The sequence below is a fragment of the Planococcus citri genome, chromosome 4 (assembly GCF_950023065.1).
Source record: "Planococcus citri chromosome 4, ihPlaCitr1.1, whole genome shotgun sequence".
NCBI lineage: Eukaryota > Metazoa > Arthropoda > Insecta > Hemiptera > Pseudococcidae > Planococcus > Planococcus citri.
Window position 1 is genome coordinate 32,777,212 of NC_088680.1, and position 18,062 is coordinate 32,795,273.

The 18,062-nt window shown below is 35.8% G+C and overlaps 1 protein-coding gene across 1 annotated transcript in view; it reads left to right on the forward strand.

The window, feature by feature from the left end:
• Positions 1 to 17,194: 17,194 nt before the first annotated feature.
• LOC135842249 (ras-related protein Rap-1b-like) overlaps positions 17,195 to 18,062 on the forward strand; it is a 275,884-nt gene continuing 275,016 nt past the window's right edge. Inside the window, exon 1 of the mRNA XM_065359613.1 lies at positions 17,195 to 17,268. The gene's annotated coding sequence lies outside the window, so the exon portion shown is untranslated. The remainder of the gene's footprint in view (positions 17,269 to 18,062) is intronic.

The window sequence follows — 18,062 nt, forward strand, 5'->3', positions numbered from 1 at the left end:
AGACTCCTCGTTTTCCCATCGCTCGCATCGCGAGTGAGTATTTCGTGTGTACGGGTTGCTCTATCGATTCGATGGGTTTCATTCGGTGATGCAATTTGATACGAGGGACGAGGAAAGGCGAAAACAAGACAGGGTAGGTGTCCTCGGTCTTCGTGAATGATTAGTTGGAAAATTTGTTCCATTGATGACAAACGACCTATAGGTAGATGAATCGATTTTCCTGCACCAATCATTCTTCATCACGATAGTTGAAAAATTTTCCAACACGGAGTAAAAAAAAAATTGGAAATTTTCAAAGCGACCATTCGACTAAATACGAGTCCTTTTTCCATCTTTTTTAAAGGATTGTTCGGTTACGGGTGTATCATATATAAGCCGCTATAATTGCGCCGCTAAACCGCTTTATAAACCCAACAATACGATTTCTATATACGTGTGTGTGTATCCGAATCGAAATTAATCAAATAAAATCGCATATAAATTCGGGTATTACAACTTGCGTGGAATCGGAACACACACATTAAGGTTGATCTGAAGAGTGAGCGAGAGTGGAGGAAACTTAACGCTACCGTGTGTCGGCAGCTCATTTAGGGAAAACCGCTCGTCGCGGCTTCGTCGTAGCTCGTAGTCGTCGTGTTATTGTAGGTATTTTTGATAGTACACATTTTATCCCATTCGTATATCAGTAATGAGCGGCATTTAAACCGCTTTGTAAATTGTATGAGCCCACGCTATATATAAAACGCTTTTCCAGGCTAAGATAAAACGTGTATATGTTATACATGTATACGATGTGAAAACCCATTTACGCAGCCATTGTGTAAAGTTACCTACTTTTTACCAAATCTTTGGCTAAAATGTGCGTCGGCGATGTTTCTTTGTAGGTAAGTAAACGTGTACCTACCTACATATACATACACCAGCGCACGTTGCTGGCTCTGATCTTATGTTCATTTGTATTACTACATATTTGGGCAAGTCGTGGGCCATCATCGTAAGGTGTACCTTGGGGCGGATAAATAACGCATCATGTCGTTGATCTAGTCAATATACCTTTGGTTGATATTGCATATTAAAACTCGTATGGTAATTTTCATGACACGTTAACTGCGCCTTGAGGAAATATTGGTGATGAAGTTTTTAAGGAAGAGGCCACAGAAGGTTGAGGGAGATGAATCTGCCCAAGTTTATTTTTCAGAATAATATATTTTTTTTTCAGTTCCCTTTTGCAAAGAGCCTATTGCTAGAATCCTATCACTCTCACACACGTTAGAATTTGTCAACTCGAGACTTCTAGTGGCGAGGTCATTCTTTGATCATACAAAAAAGCCAACTCTTAAGGACAATCCAATCAGCCCCCAGTCCATTCTGGGGAAGTACTTTGCCGATATCGAATACCAAAATGTGGCGTGTAGGATAGTTGATAGGGCCATGGACCAGCTAGTTGTATCCAACGATCTGGGACACCCCTACAGCCTGATCTTCACAAACCACAGATACACCAACGCGATGAAATATCTTGTGCTCAGAAACATAAAGGAGAGATTCTACCAACCACAGTGGGGCCAGCTTCTGTGTCCTCCCTGCTTCCATACAGGGAGTACCTAAGCATCAGTGAACTGCACACCAGTGAACTGACCCCCACTCAGGTGAAAAGTATACTTGAACACATCAAAAGGAAACGCGAGGCAAAGATCCAGAGGGATAACTAGGGATGTATATCAGTAAGATCAAATGGAGTATTTACAATAGAAGAACTAGAAGATGACCTAATGCTGCAAATCCCAGAGAATGCCTTGGTGCATAGTGTTAGCTGGGACTTCAAGATGAGTAAGGGCATAGTGGTCAAATTCAGACGAGCCTTCGGCAATGTTAACACTCTAAAGTCAAGGGGTGCCAAATTGGGTGATATGGTGGAGATATACAGCAAAGAGAACTATATGTTTTATATGCAGTAACCAAAGAAAGACACCAGGACAAGCCGACAATAGGAGACTTTGTACAAACAATGAAAGCTCTGGCAGCCAAATGTGTTGAGCTAAACATCACAAAAATCGCAGTACCAAGACTAGGGTGTGGCTTGGACCAACTTGAATGGCCACTAGTTAAACAAGCACTCCTAGAGTGCTTCAAGAGCCTTACAGTGACTCTGAGAATTTGCACCCTTCCACCAAACATGAAAGTGTGACTACCTGAACAAGATGTCAAAAAACAATATTGTCAACTGTAAATCAAATTATGCCCAAAGCCAAATTCAAGACATGAAATGAACTTAGGACCGAATTTACCTGGATCTTGAGATAATCCTAAAGTTTACTATAATATTTATATAGACTTGTAAATACTAAACTTAGAATATAGAAAACAATCTTTTCTTGTGGGCAGTTGGTGAGAAGCCCAAGCAAGTGCATTGACTGCCCCACAAAAGTCCAAATAAACCTTGTGGCAATAACTAGGGGACCCAACTTGTTGGAATCGCCCCTAGGCGAAATCACTCCCCCTTCCAACTTCACCCTGAGATGGGTTGGGGGCTCAGTCGTGATTGGAACAGGTATGCGTGGAAACGAAACCGGGGAAGTGACAACTGGGGCTTAGGCAACTGCCTAGGGGTTTGGGTTGCGGTGGAAAATCCGCCTCACCTCTCCCCTCTCCCCTCCCTGCTTAGACTTGGGGTGAAGCTATTAGTATATTTATATACATATGTTTATTCTAGTAACCCTTAGTCCAAGATTGTTTTTTTCTTTAATAATAAAATACCCCCACCGCCTAGTGCGGATTGGGGAAAATTGAAAAAAAAAACTCTCAGAGGCTCAGAGGTAGTGCAGCAAGACTCGGAATAAGTACATAATATTCCAACACTTTATGCTGGACAAAATTTGACATGTAGATAGGTGAAGGCAGGGTTGGGACGAATCACGAATCACTGCTCGAAAAAAGAGATTCAAATCAATTTTCGAATCACTCAATTTTCGGATAATTTCTAATTTAATTTATTTTATCTACACCAATAGAAAATGTTGCAAATTGGTTTCATTATAAATTATCTAATGGGATTTTAATTAACCAACTGCATTGAAATCAGTAAAGAACTAGCAACGATTAGTCAGATGACTGACTCATTTGTAGATGGCCAAGACGTAGAGAAGGTCTCAATTATTATACAAAAAAACGCACCCGCTTGATTATTTTATTTACGGCGAACTGATTATGCAATTCTATTAACACCATCAGATGATCTCTGAACTTGGATACCTAGACCTACCTACTTATTTCATAGGTAAGTAATACTAATATGGACTGGAGACTGGAATCAAAGATAAAGTTGAGTTTTCCTTTGCAAATTCTCTTCGATTAACTGCCTGCGATTCCTCGTGAAACGGTCAAAAATATCTTATTCAGGACTGGTTGAACTCGTAGCGAAGCTGTGGTGAATTTTCAAAGCGATAATTTTTTCAGAGTGAGAGCCAAATTTTTCAAGATACAAATAATTTGAAAACTTGGAAAATTAAAATGAAGACACTTTAAACAATTTTCAAGTGGAATTTCAATACTCCTGGTGAACACCAACTCTCTCCCCCCCATTCCAGGGTGTCTACCGAGTCATAGAAGTCATAGACGTCATACAAAAGTCACACTTTTGGGCAAAAATCACTTGAAAAAAAGTTCAATTTAAAGCAAAAATTGTGTTTAAAATTGTTAAAAACCACTTTTTTAAAACGAAAATCCTCAACAAATTTTCGCCTTCGCTCCGCTTGGGCAATATTTTAGACTTTTCACTCGTATTTCTAAATTTTAAAAAACTCATCAAAATTATGTTATATGTATATTGTATTTAATATTATGACAGACTAAATCGGGTCAATGACCTTGAGAGGCCAGATAGGAAGGCAGATGACCTTGAGAAGACAGACAGAAAGACAGGTTAATGACCTTAATAAGCCGGCCAAATGGGTCAATGACCTTGGGATGCCAAACAGTGAGACAGAGGCAGCCTTAAGATGCCAGACAGATTGGTTAATGATCGTGAGAGATCAAACAGGCAGATAAGTCAATAACCTTGAAAGGCCAAACAGTGAAATAGACAGCTTTAAGATGCTAGACAGATGGGTTAATGCCCTTGAGAGGTCAAACAGCGAAACATACGGTCTTGAGAAGCTGGACAGGCAGACAGACGGTCTCGTGAAGCTCTATCAGAGAGTCAATGACCTAAAGTGGCCAGGCGGGCAGACAGACAGGCAACCTTGTTGAGCCAATTTAAGTTGGAATTTCTCTAACAATCTCAAATTGTTTCAGAAAACGTAAAGCACGTGAATCAAACATTCCAAAATAAGGGTTGAAAACATTTTTTACAAGCTAAAAATTTCAAGTTTTGAAAATGAAATACAAGGTCGCATATTTTGGAGAGGATTCGTCTTTCATTATACTTGAGAATCATTAACGTTTGTTGACTGCTGATTACTCAAAAGTATAGTTGTAATCGTTGGTGGGGAGGAGGCTTGACTTTAGAAGAAGTGTTTTGATTGAGTAATTCTCTACAAAAATAGGGGGTTTTAGGCCTCTTTCTTCTCCCTGTTGTGCACAGGTAAACGCTCCAACACAGGTTAAATAATAAATAATTGCAGCGTAGAAAAAGACGGGGGGATAAAATAATAATAAACGTGGAAATTGTTTTAAAGGTTTTATAACAAACATACAGGATAAGGAAGAAAGAGGGAAATTTGCATGTCATTATGAAAACAGCAGCGTATAATTAGACAAGAAGCATTGTACCGTATGTACAATGTATGTACAAGTACATGCACCTTGTATGTACTTTTTGTACGTATTTTGGCGCACGACCGACCAGTGCAGCGTAATTGTTGGCTAGGTTACCAGAAATGCGATATAGTATACGTACGATGCACTTTTTAACCCTCTTTTTTCTGCACACTCTCTCTTGCAATGTTGGTATCCTTTTGCGGATACTTCGTTTAAGATATGTAAATTAAATTACGCTCTGGGTTGTTGGATTTCTTCCCTTAATAAAAAGCCAAAACAATGAAATAGAATTATCAGACTATGTACACCGACGACGACGAGATTTCCATAAGTAAAGGTGAAGTGAGAAGAGGATTCGATGAACATATGTGTCGTTTTACTATTTCAATGAGAGAAAGGCGGAAAGTGGATATGAACAATACACTGTTCCGAGTGTTTTGGTCGCGTTTCATTGCTTTCCAGTTGCGATGATATTTTGAATTTTATTGGTGTGTTGAGGTTTACTTAGGGTGCATGCATTTTGAAGGAGTAGCTTCACAGTTAGGTATTGATTCTTTTACAAAATTTTAAAATTTTCAAAATTTAAGTCTTTGAAAACATACTTTTCTTACCCTCATAAATTTTGAAAGTTGGTTACTCTCGTATTTTCAAGCTTTTGAATTAGGCTATCTTAATTAGTTTATTGTACTACCCACCTAATAAATTTTGAAGTATGTATTATAAATAAATAATTTTTTAAAATTTATTTATTATTCCAGGTTAAAATGTCACCAGTACGTAAAACGTTTGGATAAAATGCAAAATGCCGAATCAAACATTTCCTGAACTCATGAATACGTCAATTACAGTGAGTACGAGTATTTCAGATTACATCATACTATTTTTTTTTCTGATATAAAAATGAAGGAAGGTGTATAACTGTTGAAGATCATGACTAGTGTTTCCTTTTCATTTAACGAAGTTCTGCGTGGTGATGAGCAAATGTGTGAACTCTCTCATTTCTACTCATTTTTAACACCTTTTTAGCCAAATTTTTGTAAAAAATGATGGCTATTGCGGTAGGCCCAACTTTGGATAAAAAGGTCGGGGATGAAAAATTTTGATAGTTCTCGACGTTTTGAGCTCAGACTAGACGTTTCCCGGTGTGTCAGTTTTTATATATATATTTATATGTTTATGTATATAGAAGTTTCACCGAAACTTGAATTTTTTACTTTTTAAATCAAGAGACGTTCTAATGAATGAAATGGGATAAAACTTGGACAATAGGGTTCTTTTGGGAGCTAGAGTTGACCCCTGCAGTGGGGAGGGTCAAAGTTCAAAATTACAGAAAGGTCATTTTTTTGGAGGGGCATAATATGACCCCAAATGAACGAAAAAGGTCCAAAATCATACCATAGGTCAATACCTCTATTGTGATCAACATATCCAAATTTCAGCTTCCTAGGTCATCCCCACCCCATTTTAAGTGAGAAAAACCACATTTTACCCCTATTTTTGACCCCCTCACCCCTAAAATTGACCTTAGGAGTCCAAATTTTCAGCATACAATGAGAGGGTGCCCCTTGAGTGCTTTTTGCAGGTTTCAACCTTCCAACCCCATTTGACCCCTCTCCAGGGTCAAAAAAGTGGATTTTTGCGTGTTTTTTGACGTTTAGCCAAGCCTACAGCCCCTCCAAATTGACCTAGAGGGTCCAAATTTTTACAGTACATTGGGAGGATGTACCCGAAGTGCCTTTTGCAGATTTCAACCTTCCAACTTCATTAGACCGCTCTCCAGGGTCAAAAAGTGGATTTTTTCATCCATTTAACGTGTTTTTTTTGAAAATTTCAACATTTAGCCAAGCCTACAGCCCCTCCAAATTGACCTAGAGGGTCCAAATTTTCACAGTACAATGGGAGGATGTACCCGAAGTGCCTTTTGCATGTTTAAACCTTCCAACCCCATTTTTACAGAAAGGTCATCTTTTTGGGGGGGCATAATATGACCCCAAAAAGATGAAAAGAGTCCAAAATTATACCATTGGTCAGTACTCTCATTGTGATCAACATTTCCAAATTTCAGTTTCCTAGGTCATCCCCACTCTGATTAAGGTGGGAAAAACCACATTTGACCCCTATTTTTGACCCCCTCGCCCCTAAAATTGACCGTAGGAGTCCAAATTTTCAGCATACAATGAGAGGGTGCCCCTTGAGTGCTTTTTGCAGGTTTCAACCTTCCAACCCCATTTGACCCCTCTCCAGGGTCAAAAAAGTGGATTTTTGCGTGTTTTTTGACGTTTAGCCAAGCCTACAGCCCCTCCAAATTGACCTAGAGGGTCCAAATTTTTACAGTACATTGGGAGGATGTACCCGAAGTGCCTTTTGCAGGTTTCAACCTTCCAACCTCATTAGACCGCTCTCCAGGGTCAAAAAAGTGGAGTTTTTCATCAATTATACGGTTTTTTTTTGACAATTTTGACGTTTAGCCAAGCCTACAGCCCCTCCAAATTGACCTAGAGGGTCCAAATTTTCACAGTGCATTGGGAGAATGTACCGGAAGTGCCTTTTGCCGGTTCAAACCTTCCAACCCCATTTCACCTGTTTCAGGGTGAAGACAGGTTTGTTACCACATTTTTTGAAGGAGGAAGAAGAGAGTTGGGCGAAGTCCAAGGGGGGCGCAGGGGGGACGGAGGCCCCCCCGCGAATATAAGAAGGAAACATTGGAAGGAGAGAGTTGGGCAAAGCCCAAGGGGGGTTCAGGGGGGACGAAGTCCCCCCCCCCCCAAACACTGGCGAAGCACAGGAGCGAAGCGAGGGTGCGAGTAGTTTAAGCGAAGCGCAGAGCATGAAAAAAAACGTGCGTAGGAGGTAGTTGGGCGAAGCTCAAGGGGGTGCATGGGGGACTTGTCCCCCCAAATACAGGCGAAGCACAGGAGCGAGGCGAGGGTGCGAGTAGTTCAAGAGCCCTCAATATTTCTAGCACAAAAATTTGGCTCTTACGTAGCGGCAGACTGCTACGACTTTTTTTGAATATGTACTTTTTTTTATCCATTTTCAACGGTTATCATTAAAATTTCGTCATTTTCTTGTAATTTTGACATGTTTTGATGCTTTTGGAGTTTTTTTTTTATCTCATTTTAACAAATTTTCAATACTTTTTATGGATTTTTCTTGCAAATTTCAACACTTCTTTTTCAACATTTTTTCATCCACCAAAATTGGGTTATTATTTTTGATTTTCAATTTTTTTTGTTTTTTGAGCATTTTGAGTCTTTTGAACAGTATTTTATGCATGTTTTATAATACTTACCTAATTACTAAAATTTCGAGATTTTTTCGATAATTTTTAGGTGTTTCAATAGGTATTTTTTTAATATTCTCAATTCTAACACAATGTGTCAACACTGATCCAGCGTCGTACGTTGACTTTAGAAATCTTGGAGAAAAATTGTCGATAGAGAACTTGACTTGGAAAAATTTTTAATACATTTTCAAGAGTATATCGCTACCTGATTTTAAAACATTTTGTTATACTTACACGAAATTGGAAATAAATCTTGATGAATTCTTTGACTTGATGTCAAACTTTCACCATAATTTAGAGCGTAGATTCAATTTTACAAATTTTGGGCTGATTTATTAGAACTTGGGAAAAATTTGACACTTTGTTAGACATGAATCTTGCGGAGTTCTTATCAGTAGAAACTTTCATCATCAATTTTGAAGCAATTTTTTGAAGAGGATACTTTAGCCCAATCACCCTCATGGTGATTGGGTTGCTGTATTCTCATTTCTCAGGCGAATTATTCGATACCTCTTACGGAACACCCGGTATAACTATTAATCCGCTCTATTATACGAATAAGCATAGGTACCTACTTTTTAATAAAAGATTTCAAAATATGTAGACGTCATCATTTTTGAATTTTTGAAAAATAAAATTTATTTTCAGGTTAAAATGAACTTTTGAACTACTAAAACATAATGAATACATTACGTTGATTTGTACAATGTTTGAATGAAATGAAAAACACGAAATTAAACGTTTTCTAGATTCATAAAAATGTACCTAGTTATACCTAAAACTACGATCTGCGGCGAGCATTCCATTTTTTCACCCATAAAATATCAACGTACTCGTACGTTTAAGCTCCAGTACTTTCACACATATCTACCTGTGTACTTTGATGTCAAGATAAAGTAACATAATATGAAACTGTTTGAGAATTATGTTGAATTGTTCGTTTTCTTTCAATCGATTCAGAAACGTTATCATCGCCAATATTGACCGGAGAATGAAATTCCTCGAAGTTCTCATTCTTCGACATTCGATTCGTTTCTTTCGGATGGATATTCAGAGGCTGTTTCTGACGAATCTGGGTCTGAGAACGGTTCTTCTTCTCCTTCCTCCATTTTGATTGATGTTGGGTGCGAAAAAAGGTGATGTTGCGCTTTAAAAAAATGATAATAACTGTACAAATTTTTGTATGTAATGACTTGCGAGATTATTTTTAAAATAATCATTATTTCGGTACTTACCATACCATTCTCTCAAATGGAAATGTCTAATTACGTATAAGATTGCAACTGCCAGTATAAGAAGAAGTAGTATTATAAAAAAGACATACTGTATGATTGTGAATAGCCTGCCCGAAAGACCATATTTTTTAAGTAGGGGACATCTTTTATGCAAACTCCTCGCCTCTGCTAGTTTCGATTGGGAGCACTTTTTATCACCTAAAATATAAAACTAATTAAATTCTTGATTGGTTCTAGATATGCCTATCAATTACATACCTCGATGACGCAATGTATTCGGAATGTATTTCTGAACTAACCTGCAGGTTTGACACATGTGACGTTTTCAAATCCTTTGATCTCGAATTCCTTTGTCCATGTCTTGAGCATTTCACAATCGCAATACCCATTTTCGCTCGCATAATGACTTTTTGCAGGAAATTCCACCTCCAGTAAGGTGAGTTCGCAAAGTGATGCGATATCAAGAACAGTCATTTCATTCAGAGGATTTCGTTTCAGATATAATTTATGTAACGGCGGTATTGTGTAATGCAGTGTCGGAATATTTTTCAAGGCGTTATCGTTAGCATTTATTTCTTCTATCGCTTCACCGCTACTGGCATTGAAGAATTCATAATGATTGTTACTAACGTTGACTGTTTTGAGATTCTTTGGTAACTCAATCAGAGCAAAGGTGTTGTCCAAATTAGAATTAACAATTTCTAGGTATCGTAATGATTCTAATTTCTTGAACGCTATTCGTATGCCGTTTCCTACATCAGCTTCATTTTGTACAACTTCAGTAAACTGCTGGAGGTTTCGAAGTATTATTTTTTGCACATTAGGATACTCCTCGAATGAATTTTCATCTATGAACATTCCACTAGGTCCGCCATCACGTCCCGATCCATCTATAACCTATTGAAAAATTGATAACCAAGTTGCATTGTACTACCTAGTACTGTTACATATTTTATCTTGAGTTATGGCGAGTACTTTTAAAAACATTCGAAACATTCGAGCTGCAGGTAATTAGATAAGTAGTTATTATGCAGCGCTAATTTACCTGTATCGATGCTGGAATATTAGACCGGAGATGAAATGTATAATAAGGCCCCTTCGCGTTGAAGGGATTATTCGTACAGTCTGCTGCTAGTAATCCGTCAGAATCGGTTTTCACGGTGCACTTTGCTGGGTCCCAAGTCACCCCAGTAATTATTCTTACTTCTAGAAATAAAGTTATTATCGTCGGAATGAAACCTATGCATGCAAAATCACAAAGAGATGACAATTTAGTATGTATAATGGAATGGTAGCGCTCAATACCTACGTAATGAATTAATGAAATAAGATTCACGTTTACTTTTTTTTGAAAATGTCATGTCGGTTCAATAAGCTTATGTGTGAAGACATGGATATTTTTTCGACGTTTTATCATTGAAAAGTATCGAAGATTTTACGAAAAATGCTACAATAGGTGCCTCTGACTTGACTGGACGAATGAGCCATGCAATTGTTCAAAAACCACACTTGAGTGCAATAAATTATTTTTTTGAATTATTAGAAAAAATGTACGTATTTGGTCACGAAAGTCGTAGAAATACGAGTAATTATTTCCCTTTTGCGAGAAAAAAAATAACACATATCAGTAGGATGAGTTTGTTTATCATCTTGTGATAATGATTTCATTATTTTCAAAGATTTTGAATTTGAGAATTTGCCAGCCGAGTATTTGTTATGGTTCCAAGCTCCTCCCACCAAAAAAATTATTTATTTACCAATAATACTTTTTTTTTCCAAGTACATATTTTATGAAATTGACAAATCGCGTATTTTATTGCGCGAAAAAAGAAATTTTCATTCAATTTTAATCATGCTTGAGCTTTTTTCACGTCCAACTTTAAACATTTTTTTAGTATATTTTGTTTGCCTTTTTTCAGTGTCAAACCTAGTTTGGAGTTATTTTTGCATCATTTTATTGAATTAGATTTAAAATTTTTCGCAACTTCTACCAAATTTTCACGTTTTCCGTATATTTTAAAAATTGTAAAAGATTGTTTTCAAATTCGTTTTTAATTATTAGAGTAATTTATTATCACCAAAATGACAATTTTAGAATTCTTGGTTGAAAATTTTACGAAATTTTTCATTCCTTTTCCAATATTTTACCTGCATCAAATTTTGATAATTTAAGCAATTTTGTAACATTTTATAGGTACCTATTACCTATAGATAATTTTTTTTGCCACTTTTATGATCCATGGAAGTGTTTCTACCGACAGAAAACTTTTTCAACCGAGCTAGAAGAAAACGATTGAGGATTTTTAGATTTTCTTATTTTTGAGGAAAAAAAAAACACTGTAAGCAAGGTGATAATGAAATTCAGTACCTGTAAAATCGGATTTACCATCTTTGTGACCCTTTTGAGTGGTCTACGAGCATATTTTCAATTTTTTTTGCATCGGTTCAAATTAAAAATTTTCTCCAACGATTATTTTTGAATTTTTCCCCACTTTTCCAAATTTTGCAGAATTTTATTTTTTTCAATCTTTTACGATTTTTCTTTTTTTTCATCATTTTTTCAATGTATTAAAATTCTTTGATAATTCGTTGTAATTTTCACAAAACCCTTTCACTCGATAAAACGAACTCGTATTCGAAAAGATTCAAAAAATAAACGAATTTTAATTTTTTTGCTATGAGTGTAATTTTTATTAACTTTTTCATGAAATACGTCAGAAAGAGGTCAAAATAAGATAGATGAATAAATTTAAACTGTTTTTGATCTTTGGAATTGAAAATGTAATTTTTTCGAATTTTGATTTTTTTGTGATGAGTTCATTTCATTGAGTGAAAGAGTTTTTTCAACTTTTTCATCGCATACGTTAAAATGGGGGTCAAATTCACCAATCTAAACTTTTTTTTATGTTTTAAATTGAAAAATCGCATTTTTTCGCAAACTTTCAATTTTTTTAATTCGACTTTACAAAATAACATCAACCCAATTTTTTAATATGTTGTTCAGCGTGAAAAGCTGTCCATAATATATTTTTTTCAGAATTTTCGAGAGTCGAAACAATATGAAAACTACGTTTTGAAACGTTTCGAGCTAATTTTTCGTATGAAAAAAAGTGGCAACACTGATTTTTATATCACCAAAAAGCCTTTCAAACCCCCTAACTGTTGGAAAAAGTTCCATTTTGGTAGGTATTGCGGTTATCGAGTAATCCACTGCTGAAATAGATGATATTTCAAGTTCACTGAGAACTTTGACACCCCCTAGCAGCATTTGAAAAAGGACTAGAGAGCTGCGATTTGCGCCATTGGTCATCCCTTCGGAAGGTCTTTCCGCTGGAAAAATTTCAAAAAAAATCACCGACCCCCCCCCCACCACTTCTTGGTCGAATTGGCGTGGAATGACCCTACATCAAAACCTGACGCTTTTTGTTAATAATCCACTGGAAAACAATACAATTTTCATCACAAGAAAAATTCCTGGAACTATATTTTCACAGCATTGAAATGAACATAGCTGCAAGTGGTACGAATCAATTTTTTGAGCTGGCATGGCCTTTAAATTACGATATTTTAAATATTGATTTTTGGTGTTTGCATGGACTCCAAATTTTTTAATTAGAAATCATTAATCATAATTCACATGACCTTCAAACTTGAAAAATCAAAACAGTTTTTGGAATCCGCACAGCCCCTAAGTTACAAAACTTCGAATCAATTTCTGGAGTTCAAATGGTCTCTAAATGACTAAGTTCAGAGTTGAATTCTGAAATTCACATTTCCACTGAAATACCCAATGATCATGAGCGGAAAGATAGGTAGGTCAGTGCCTTCAAGAGGCCAGCCAGGCAGACAGGGACAGAAAACCTGGGAAAGCCAAACTGACGGGTCAATGACCTCGAGAGGCCAGACATGGCAAACAGACATGCCCCTATAAGAGGCTAGGCAGACAGTTTAATGACCTTATGAGGCTAGACAGGGAAATGGCCGACCTTGGGAATTCAGACAGACGAGTCAATGACCTTAAGGGGCCAGATAGGCAGGATAGACAGCCTTAAAAAACTAGACACACAGGTCAATGACCTTAAAAGACTGGACGGACAGACGGACGACCTTGAAAACCCATTCTGAGGGGTCAAATCCAATTTTTATAATTTCAAGTAATAACTAAAGGCGCATTTAAAACTAAACAGCCGAAAGTTATCATTTTTGAATTTTCAAAAATTTCCTAAAAATTAAAAATAAAGTCTGGTAGTTAAAATTTTAGCTAAATGGTTTCTGACTATGATCTTTTCAAGAAAATTGAATTTGTTTTTTTCGTTTATTCGGCCATTCATTTTAGTAATTGTTCAATCTTTTTCTTTTTTTTCCAATTTTTTAGGTCAAATTTTCGATATTTTGATACGTAATTATTTTCGTAGAATTTCGTTAATTTGATCATTTTTTGATATGGATTTTGTGAACGCAGGAAAATTTCGGCTGAGTTCCTAATACATATTATGTCGGGCATTTGAAAACTTTGAAAAAATTCATCAATAACAAATATTTTTCCAATTTTACAACAGGTACTGGTACATATTTTATCTGACTTTCAAGTTTCAACAACTTGAATAAAATTTCGATGAATCCATGACATCACGTCAGACTTCTATAAACTTGAAGAAAAACGACCAGTTTCTGACATTTTGAGTAACATTGAAGTAGCTTTCAATTGGGTATCATTTTTAGGTTTCAAGCAGAAAACATAAATCCACGACTTGAAACTTTTCTCCTAGAGAAGATTTGAGTAAATTTTTATAATGTGAGCAATTTTTGTAAATTTTAGTGACGACTTTCTTTTTCTTATTTTTCCATTAGTTTGAGTATTTTTTTTGTGCATTTGTTTAACCCTTTTCCCGTAAATTTTCCCGATACCTACATCAGTAAGTCGACTTGGCTATTTCATCAGTAAAATTACTTTAGAAATGCCTTGATTGCGTATACCTTTGTGCTTTGTGGAAATCTGTTGATTCATGTTTATATTATAGAGTTCTCCTCTTAATTGTCAAACAGTGCAACTTTAGCGTGAAACTTCATATTGTGTGTTGTATACGCTTTTAGTAGAATTATGAAAGAAAAAATCATTTTGTCGGTTGCAGAAGAGGAATGGTGATGATCTAAAGATGGGGGGGGGGAGAAAGAGGTCTGATACGCGAAATTTTCTCCAAACAACTTCTACTATATAATATATCTAAAACGTACAATGCATTTAATAATAAGCGAGTAGATGCACAAGACCAAGTATGTAACCCAATTTACAAAGTATACATGGTACCATAATAAAAGCCAAACACACGAGTAATAAAATTATCAATACTTAGTCATATACCACCAGTTCTTGGTACACGATTAGCTCAGCTCAAAACTTGATACGAGTGAGCAATATACGAGTAAAACACAATGGTTAGGTTATACATACGTACTTGCTATGTTACAAACTACAAAGCGTACCGAGTTTGGTTTATGCCTCAAACAGAGAGGACTTTTTCTCTACTTATATTTTAGATAATCCAATTTCGCAGGCTGCTGTGTGCTTCAGCGATGGTATTTGTTGGGCTATGTAGTACATACGAGTACAAAGTAATCTATGGGCTGTGGTGTTGGCCGGATACTGCACCTACTCCCCCATAATATTCACTTGTGTATACATGTAGAAAAAAGGTACTCGATTAATTTATGCTTTTGTATGTTATTGTTTAGTATGGCGAAACTTTTAGTTGGAAAAGTTTTCTCGCTGTATACACCGCCAAAAGCAGCAATTGGTCGAACAGATTTCATATCATGCTTTTCTTTCGGTAGAAAAATATTGCGTGGTTTATACCTATATTTCCATCCAATCGTCGAGTTGAATTATTTTATCGAACGAGTGAAGAAAAACTATACTTTATACCTTTATGCAGAAAAAAAAGTAATCGCTATACGAAGTACTCGATGGAGAGATTCGCTGGGCTAAGTATGCGATATGGTATCGTATCATTGAGTATTTAGAATCACGAGATAAGTGAACTGGGAAACCTTTGGGGTTAAGAGTTCGTTTTATGTAATCATCCATGTACGTAGTATATCAACGTGGTTTAATGTACAGGATCAACTGGTGTTTTTTGTAGTACTCTTGATCCCCTTCGAGATGTATTTTTACAGCTTAAAACGAATGGAAATAAAGACGATTTGCATTAATCTAAATTTTAGTTTAACGAAATTGGTAATTTTTTTCATTCGTCGTCGTGGTCGACGTATTTATTCGCGTATTTCGCTCGAATATTGAAAGACTGAAAGTTTTTTCGCACGTGGTTTCTTTGTAGAGTGTTTTTCCAAGATGGAAAAGATACAAAAAGAGCTGGATCGTGTCGACGGTTTTCTCTCGATTATTCTCGGACGCCTACTTGTCTTTGAAGTTTATCCACCCACGAAATAGTTTAGTAGCTCTTGCTCTACCTACCTTTTTGATTTTTTTCATGTCAAAGAATTATTGTTAATTTATCATATCGAGAGAAATATTAGAGACTATCGAAGTTACGTAGGTAAGAAATATGCAGTGAAATGAAGTACGCTCTATTGAGAGTATAATTAAAATTTCTTCTGTAATGATTTTCTTTGACGTAGAAGAAGTGGTGGAAAATTCGACCACCTACTTTGTTTACGTTTTATTACGCTTCAAAGGGCGTCCTTTGCTCTTAAACGCATACAATTAGTTTTCAACGAACGGTTTGAGTTTCATTCGTCGATGCTAGGTAATTTTCTATGAAATTGAGACACATGTGGGTCAATTTTGTGTCCTAGTGTTGGATTTTGTAAGAGAAGTTTCCATCTAAAGTGAAGAAAAATTGGTAAAATGAGTTTCCTTTTTACAATATTTTTGAAGGAGCCAGGGAGGGGAAGGGTCACTTGAGATGTTTAATATCTTTTTTAGACCTATAAGAGATTCTTGAATGCTTTTTTAAACCAAATCAGATACTCTGACAGTGATTTTTCGAATTATTAAAATTTCAATATTTTTAGTATTTTTAAAATGAATCATGACGAAAAAATTGATGAAAATTCATTTCCTTTCCGATATTGATGTTTGAAAATCAAATTTCATTATTTTTTAATTGATCTGGAGACTCCAAAAAAATTAATTTTCTTCATACATTTTCGAATCCCTATCGAATGTGTAGAAATTGATTTGAACCGCTGAAAATTAAATTCATACCTAATTCCAGACTCAGGGGTAATTTTTTGACCCTTGAGATTTCGAAAAAACTGAAATATTTCGAATTTTGTGATCAGGATAATACATTTTCAACTGCAATCTAAAATATCTCAAAATCTGAGCTCTATGCTGGTTGAGAATTTCATGCTTACTCTACAATTTTAGCTTTTTACATTTTTTTTCGTAGGATGTTTGGGCCCAGAAAATATGGGGAAAAAATTGGAAAAAATTGAAGCTAGAAAACTGAGGATGTCGAAAATTCTTACGCGATGAAAAAAAAAGTTCGTAAATTCATTTTTGAAATCAATGTCAAATTTTGTACAAAAAACAACTACTAAAGAATTTTAAAAATTAAAATTCGAAATTGTGCTCATCCTCCCTCCTGAAAAATGAACTTCCATTAAAATTGGTATTCGACATCGACACTGACATATCACATTTCCTTATTTGTTTTTTTTTCTTGCAATATATTTATCTGAAAATTATTTAGTGATCTAATTTCGAATCATTGGGTTTTTTGAAGGAGGGGATGGGGGGGGTTAGAACGGCTACGTTTTATTTCTAATTGCTTCTTTTTCAGCTATTACAATTTTCCAATGTGAAAAAAGAACGTTGTACTTGAGATTTTTTTTCAAATACTTAGTCCACTAATTTCATGTATTTTTGCAGATATTGGAGAAGAAGTTCTCTTGCCAGGAGGAATGTTATCATGATTGTTGTTCGATTGAAAGCAGAATTGCTATGAGAAATACACGTAGGTAAAGGTAAGAAATTGTTTTTTTTCTCTCAGCATGAGTATTTTTTGAATTAGGTTGGGTTATGTTTGTTATTTGAAAAACTGATGAGTTGATCCCTTGATGTACATTTACCAGCTGGCGTTAAGATTTCAGTTATTTGTAGAAATTTTTATAGGTATTTTGAGTCTGATCAATTTGGGGAACTATAGTTCGAGAAATTTTCTTCACGTTTAAAAACAAAATATGATGGAAATATTAAGACAATATCGTCGAACAGTCTTATTCACTTATTTTTCATTATAAATCAAGCATTTGAAAATAAGTTTGAAAATACTCCTACTACCTATCTTCCCTTTTTTCTCCCTTTGCTACTTTAACAGCCCCTGAATACGAAATTTCTCCTTTTACATGAACAATGCTACTCTATACGTATACTTGCGAGATTTTTTTCTGCTCTTTCTTTATCGACGCGCCTATCTGGTCTTGACAATCTGAGCCCTGAAAGTGAAAATAATCGATGACTTGTCGTCAAACGCTCTTGAAAGGTGTATGAGCCTCCGGGGTGAAATAATTTGTCGTGTAAAGGCATTTCCATTTTGAATGTATGCCTTTTCGACAAATACTTGGTAAAAAAATTCACTTGAAAAATTTCTTTCTCGTGAAATTTTCACATAGGGGAATTTTTTTACCTGATAGCGTTTCCTTCGGTCGAGATGTAATCTTCGTAGGTACCTACCTCCGTTCCTTAATCTGATGCGGTGTAACCTTCGATGAAAAAATACTCGATTGCGCGAATTCGTACGTGGAAATCGATAAAACTG